The sequence below is a fragment of the Toxotes jaculatrix genome, chromosome 9 (assembly GCF_017976425.1).
Source record: "Toxotes jaculatrix isolate fToxJac2 chromosome 9, fToxJac2.pri, whole genome shotgun sequence".
NCBI lineage: Eukaryota > Metazoa > Chordata > Actinopteri > Toxotidae > Toxotes > Toxotes jaculatrix.
This window is the reverse complement of record NC_054402.1, coordinates 14,239,017-14,246,715: the sequence shown is the minus strand read 5'-3', so window position 1 is coordinate 14,246,715 and position 7,699 is coordinate 14,239,017. Positions and strand designations below refer to the sequence as shown.

The following is a 7,699-nucleotide window of genomic DNA, read 5'->3' as shown; positions in this document are numbered from 1 at the left end:
AAACAAGACCGAGCAAGCTTAAAGACAGGGCCTGCGGGGAACCGTTCGTCAGAACCTTGAAACCTTTCACCCAGTACTTCCTCTTCATTAATGTGTGGCGGGAGCGGAGGCTTAAGGGAAGAGGTGTTGCGATAACGCCACCTGGGGAATGTCACCCCAGGAAATAACTAAGCTATACTAAGTGTAGAGCTGCAGATTCTTTAATACCAATCGGGCAAGAGACAGTGTAGGAGGGTTTAAAAGAAACAATGACTTTATTTAATAAAAACAATTAATACAATTGAAATATCAAAAAAAAAAAAAAAAAAAAACTACAGGTCAGACACTAAGGAGTTAGCCACCATCAAACTAGCACTTGGGCCTAGGGGTGCAAGTAGAGCAAGGGCTTACCACGGTGGCAGGGAAAATCAAAAGGGGAAGGTCCATAAAACTAGCCACCCGTGACACCAACAAAAAAGAATCGTGAAGACCACCACCACCAGGGATCTACTGCTGCCTCAGGCCCTCAGCACCTGTTTAAAAGAAAAGAAAATTAAAACAGGCCAAGTGCTTCACACATAGTAGAAAAAAACTATTTCAAATATAACCCCCCCCCCCCCCCCCCAAAGAAAAAAACAACAAAAAGAAATAAATACAACAAAACAAAAAGCTACATCCTAAATAACTCAAGAGAAATGATATAAGAAAAGGAAACAAAGAATGAACAATTTAAAATATTGTGGGGGTTTCGGTGGAGTAGACCGGCTTAGGACTCTGACGATCAGCACAGGGCCGAGCAGGACCGCGCAAAAGGACGGCAGTGAGCAAAAGAGCAGCAGTCTGCGCCAAACGCCACACAAAACAGCAGTACTGAACGGAAGGATAACACAGAAACAGAGTAACAGAGTAAGACAGAAAAGCAGTGCCTCCCAGAAGTGGTCGCCAGTGGCAGGCCAAGCAATGCCAGGACGCTAAAAGAGAGGGCACATCATAGATTTAAAATAATAATAATAATCGGATTATTCCTTTAAGGAATAACCGAAACCATACATACCACTTTCGCCTGGGCATACGGCGCAGCTACGCGGGGAATTAGAGGGTTTGGGCCTCAAAGGCCGCGGCACAAAATATTTATTACTGGCTGACCTGAAGGCAAGCCACAGACACACAAGGGCAGGCAGACAATGGCGACTTACCAACGGACACGCAAATGGACCCGTAAGAAATCCAGCGGAACAATCCCACAGTCTCCCACAGTGCCAGCAACCAGGTGCGCTACGCACATAAAATCCATATTAAAATGCGCTCATTACGCATGCAAATCAGAGGAGGGATAGCGGTGCACCCTACCTGAATGCGTGGAGACCAGTGCCTCGACGGCTGCCGCAAACAACAACTATTGCGTCCGACTGAAAGAAGTCACAGCCACGCCAAACAAAACGCTCTGCCACGCCAAGCCACAGCTACCACGGGGGGTGAGCGGAACGGGAGGAGAAACCGAGGTATGGGCACACCTGCGTATATGTAGGGGCGCAACGCGCCTCCCACAACTCCGTGTGCCAACAGTTGGCACAGTGCCATGTAGTGGCACGGAGGGAGAAAGTCCTTCAGCTACAAATAGTTCTTTTCATGTTGTTTGCACAAGTATTTTCTCCATGTCACCTCGAAGTTAGGCAACATATTCAAGGTGTTGGGCAATGACCTCTGCCCTCTGGGCTGTTATGGAATGTACGTTGCCTTAAAAATGAATGTAAGTGCACTGAATGTACTCAGATGGGTTTCCGATCAGTGCCACTGAGAGATGCCTGAGGCGCATAACAAACTGGAGGGAGCTAGCATTGGCTGGAAAATGCATCAAGTTGTTACATCCATCACATTAATTTGTCAGACAAAAAAACAGGTGTGCAGATCCCCTGCAGCTGATGAATAACTGTTGAATTGTAAAATCTTGTTTTCATAGGTGAAGTTTTTGCCTTTTTTTTCACTGCCGGCATCTAACATTCAGAGAAGATATCACTGCAATTTGCATATGTCTACTGTCTAGTATAATCCGATCGCAGGAACAGAAGGGATTTCACAAATGCCATCGTCATTTCTATCCAGCAGGAGAATGCCTCAACCTCCTATCCCCAGGAAAACACACAGTTCATTTGTCATTACAAAGAGTTAACTTTGTGTAGTCGGGCTCGCCTCAGTGTTGCTAGTAGCTGGAATTTCTCATTTATATTCCTCTGTCATGTTATCAGGTTAGAGCCAACAGATGCCTATCAGTGTGCCAAGAGTCGCATGCAAAGTTATCTCTGACAAGTAATTTTACAGATTTCCATCAAGATGTTATTATTTCTGAATGCTGGAAATGTCTTTATATATATTTACTGTATCAAACACGGTCCAGCTCCATCATGGTCCTAGAACTAAAGTTACAATGCATCATTGTTGTTATTTTTATTATGAGGGAATTGTTTACGGTTGTTAGGGAGGGCTAGTGTTTAAGCAAGTAAATAGGTCATTAAGCTTTTCGTACATACCTTGCACTGTTAATTATTTCCTATGCAATGTTTCACAGACCTTTTTAAAAAAACATTAAATATATTAAAGACAAAACATTTTAAGTTAAAATACTTTAATGTCAGCACATCATGAAATCTTTACTGTTGTTGCTGACTGTTTTTGTTAACTAGGGGAGTGGAGAGGGGGAACGGACCTGCTCGGCCCATTGATCAAACTCATTGCTGCTGTGGTTCACTTTTTAAACACTAGAGGACAGTAATACATTTCAGAGAAGGGGAAAGTGAGAGGCAACAAACAGGAAAGAGAAGACAGGGGGGATTAAAACGACAGAAAGGTTGAAAGAAAAGATACAACAAAAGGTATGAATAAGGAACAGGGAGGAAGATGAGAAAGAGGAGAGGGACTAAAACGGCCATAGGACTGAGGAAAATTAGAATAAAAGGGACCATGGAAAAGATGGGTAAAAAGTCAAGGAGGCTAGGAGGGAAGGTGTGTTGAAGCTAGACAGTTGGAAGAAGAAAACTACATCAGAGATAGAATAAAGGGTGGTTTTAAGACAACTATCTGTGTGTGGGATGGGAGGGGGAAAAGTGTCAAGGTTTTGGGAGAGAAAGGCTTGAACAGACAAGAGGAAGATTGGGAGATAAATGGACAAGAGCAGGTCTGTATTGTGAGGTCAGAGATAGAAGATAAAATATGATTCGAAAGTGTCTTGCTAATATTTTCAATCAGATTGTGGATGTTCTGCTGTCATCAAAGAAACAAATTAACTTCAATTCTCCACTGTCTGTTTTATCTGATATTTATATTTATCTCTATTCCTCTCCCTGCCCATCTCTCTGTCACCCCTCCCTTTTTCCCTTCTCACAACGAGGGTTTTTAGGAATTCTCACTCTTACTTTCAAAAGTTGCCTCTAAATCTACTGTAAGTTACAGTTTTATAGGCTTTAAAAGGGAAAAAAAAGGAAAACAACTTCAAGTCTTTGCAGCAAGTTGTAAAGCATAAAACATCCGCAGGACATTACCAACCAATAATTCCACACTGTAACATCCATCCAAAGCTCTGAACTGGCAACAACTGAGGCTGACACTTGGACACTCTGTCAGTGCTTTAACACAGTGTGACATGTAATGCAGTGCCGGAGGTTCTGTCCAGTTGAAGTTTGCCACTGCTGCAGCTGGTTGAGCCTCAGAGCTATGGAGCTGAACGACGGCTAGAAGATGTGCAGGATGCAATGGCAAGAAACAAAATTTTGTTGTTTGAACAGTCTACAGGCAATATGCACTCTGTTAAACTTTATTAAGGGGAATGGAGCTGCTAAACAAATCTGACAAACAATTACTTTCCTCACTGCTGATAACATTTTATAGAGGCAGACATCTTTATCCTCTGAATCTATTGAAGAGATAGTTTGACATTTAAGGAAAGACACATACTCTCTTTCTTGCTGTGTTTTAGATGAGACGATTGATAGTATTCTCTTGCCTGTCCTTTCAATATGAAGCTCCAGCTAGCAGCATTTTGGCTTAGTTTTGTATCAAGACTGGAAACAGGAGGAAACATCTTACTTGGGTCTGTCTATGTTATCAAAATCCACCGTGAACAGTTTCCTGTTCATGCCTCATGTGACTTTGAGTCACTTGTGGCTCAGGATGAAACAGTCTGTTAAACGACAAAATGCTCGACTGGAAAGCACAACTGGAATCAGAGCAAACTGTCACTTGTGGTCCGGAACTCACACTGGGGCTGTTGATTGTGGTATTATTCAACCATTCATCCATGTATTTTCCAGATCTGAAATGGATAATAAGGTGTTAGGGTAGTGTTTTCCTCAAAATGTAGCAATTTAGGGTCAAACCCTTTAAAAGCTTTAAATTCATAACTGTTGGAAAAAGCCAGAAACATTATATATTTAATTATACTGTGAACTGTTAAAGAAGCATTGGTAGTCTTTCTGTCTGTAAGTGTGTGTAGGGAAAAAAAGGGGGGGCTTGGGGTGGCTTCTGGAGGGATGTTTTCAGGGTTACAAAGGTGGAATCACCCATCACATCTGTTTTGTTGAATAATGCTGATGTGCTTCTGCAGACACCTTCAAATGAAATTCCAGCATCCTGAAGCTAACTGGCCTCACATCTGCTGTCAGTGCTCATCAGACCAGCGTTGAGTTAACGCTATACCGAAGCTCTGTTTAACCTCCAGCATCACAACAGGTAATTGTAAACCCTGCTGATCATTCATCTGTACAGCAAAAGGCTGATGGGACAATTGACCCTGCTGGTAGTCTGCTGACTATCAGTGTAAAAGAGTGTTCGTAAATGTCTATGAGTTTATGTGTATAAGTATACACCCACACATAATGTATACACACAAACACATGCTTGCATGTACACACACTTATTATTTGTCTGTCATCAGTAATCAGTCTATCTTTATCGAACCAAACCTCAAATAAAAATGAGTAATTTTAATCATTTGTTTAATATGAATTTGGATGTGCATGTGCTGCCGTTAGTGACAAAATGAAATAGAAAAAGAAATGGTGTAACCGTCCTCTACCACTCCAATCCCTGAATTATTTTCAATCATTTACAAATTTTCCACTATAAATGGTCAAATCAGAACAATGCTTGTATAATTGACTTCCTTTTTCTGTGTTAAAATTCCAATTCAGAAGTACTATCCTGAAGCCAAGTTAAATAGAAAAAAAAAAACCCCTCTGCCTCAACAAACCAACTCACAAAGGAGACTCAGTCCGTTCAAGTACTGGATGCCAACATCCGTAGAAATCCTTCTTTCAATCAAATTTTCAGTTCACATGATGTGAAAAAAGTCCTAACCAACTAATGTTGAACATGTTTGAACTTGGCATTAAGGTTTATCTAATACAAAGACACAGAGACATTGCTACAAGCAATCTAGGCTGCACAATGTGTCGTCGGACCACATCTCAGAGCAAAATAGTTTATACCAATTCTGAATGACCACACTCAAATGCGGGGCAAAAAAAAAAGAGCCTGCCATCAGCCTCCTCCTGAGTGAATCACACTGCCTTCCTGATCTCTTTCCAAAAATTCTGTGCCTTCTGCACATCAATCATATTAAGGGTGATAATACACTTTTGATGACACCTTCCATGATGACATTCAGGGTGGTGTACACACAAACAGTGACAGAAGTAGGTATAGGAATAAGGGGAAAAAAATAAAAAGAGAGTTGGAGGAAAGTTCAGTCCCTGCTGTACTTTTCCGTTTCCACACACCTGGCCAATCATAAAAAGCGTCGGGTACAGCTCGCCTTGATTTTGCAATCAGAAAGGAAGTTTCCGACGCCATTAGACAATCATTTCACTTGAAGAGCAACATATAGACTTGTGGCTATAATGTCAATGTGTTGTCTAAGTCAAAGTTGGAGTGTGTCATTTCACTTGGAGTGGGCAGCGTGTCAGACTGCAGCAACACGTCAGCTGAGCGTGTTAACTCCTTCTACACTATAATCTAAATGAAGGTGCAGTATGCTCAGTCATGGTGAGTCCACACCTCCCACGCAACAACATCAGTTTCCTCCTGGGAGAGACCTTTGTGGTAGATTCACTCCATGCACCTGTTTTTCATCAGGAAATGATCAGGAAGCTGTGGAGTGTTGCTTTTTAAAAAATAATTTAATTGGCCACGACTGAGACCAGTTTCCATCCCAGCTTCTGATAATGTATTCCTCCTAATCCCACCCTGTTACACAAAGCTATGCTGTGTGCTGCTGGCCGCAAAATGACTGAAGTCAGTCGAGAACAGGGAGCATTGTGTGTGCTCATTAATATTTTGACCTCGTGAGTCAGACATATGGCTCTAAGTGTGTAGTGTTTGTTCATTTATCTTTCTTCTCATCCACGAGAGTAGCAAAGTTGGTACGTATGAGCTATTGCTCTCTAGATTTGTGTGTGTGACTGATGACTTTTTCGAATGATGAATGCGGCATGACGGTGGCGGCATGCCGATCCAAGGGACACACATGCACACTGTCACAACTTACACACTTCTACATTATGAGCCACATAAATTTTAAACTACTGATGTAAAAGTATTCCTTAAAAGTTTTTTGTATATAAATGTAGAAATATTTATGTAAATTTATGCAGCCTCGGATGGCTTTCTTTCAAAGCCAATGATTATGGAAGGTGCTCATCAAATAAATTCTAAAGAAAGGAAATAAGAAGTAAAGGTTAAAGAATTAAGTTACAGGTTTTTTTTCCCATGACAGCAGCGATTTATCCAACTCTGTGACTTTCAACCTCTCTGACAGCTTCCATCTATTTCCATTTTAATCATTCGGATGCACTGGCAGAGCCCTTATGCCTATCAAGTCATCTAGAAATAGTTTACACAGACACACACTCACTCACACACACACACACACACACAAACAAATTTCTGGCTGAAATGAAGATGTATGCCGTTACACAGAAGTTGCAGTTAACTTTTTCACCATTTCTCAGCTGCAACATCCATAATATCCCTTGGGATGATAATTGATATTTTATTCACTGCTAACAATTAGATCATGTCTCCACTACTGTGCAATAACCACAACTAACAGTTACAAAAAAATCAAATACACAAAAAATCTAAGGTTAAAAGTGTTGTATATCTTGATAATGTGTTGGTGTTTTGTTACCTGCAGAGGTTCACATCTAACACTGGCTGCAGCTTATTTTCCCACATCTTCCATGCAGCTTTATCCTCTGCATAACTTATCCACAAAGTTTTGATCAAAGTGGTGTCAGGAGATCAGTGCATGGATTTGGATTTACCTCGTAGATGTCACTGACCAATGTGTGGGCCATGTGTTAGTGACCCTCTCTTCCATGGATCCCAACAGGGGAAAATGGCCTCAGACCTTCAGACTCAACATTCACAGTTCATAAGTAAAATTCTCTTTTCTAAAGGAAGTGGGGAAAGTAACATCATAGAAAAAGAAGGTAATGACAATCATCCATCAAGTCCAACCAAAGCTCCTTCAGGTATTCACAAGTTGCAGCTGTCCTCAAAGCCTACAGGAGTTTTCAGTTTGGTTGAAACATATACAGCAACAGACAAACCCTTCAAGTACTGCCTATGAGTGAAATGCGTGATTAATGTGAAGGAAACTGTGAGATTCTGTCTGCAAACTTTATATATTATACAGGTTCTAGGGCACTCAACCGACTGTTTAAAG

The 7,699-nt window shown here is 41.3% G+C and overlaps 1 long non-coding RNA gene across 1 annotated transcript; it reads right to left on the bottom strand.

The window, feature by feature from the left end:
- Window positions 1-323: 323 nt before the first annotated feature.
- On the bottom strand, window positions 324-1,454 carry LOC121187569. Its single transcript, XR_005894600.1, has 3 exons — window positions 1,330-1,454; window positions 1,176-1,254; window positions 324-512 (listed from the first exon to the last, which is right to left on the bottom strand). It is a non-coding gene; the product is annotated as an uncharacterized LOC121187569 (long non-coding RNA).
- Window positions 1,455-7,699: the final 6,245 nt, after the last annotated feature.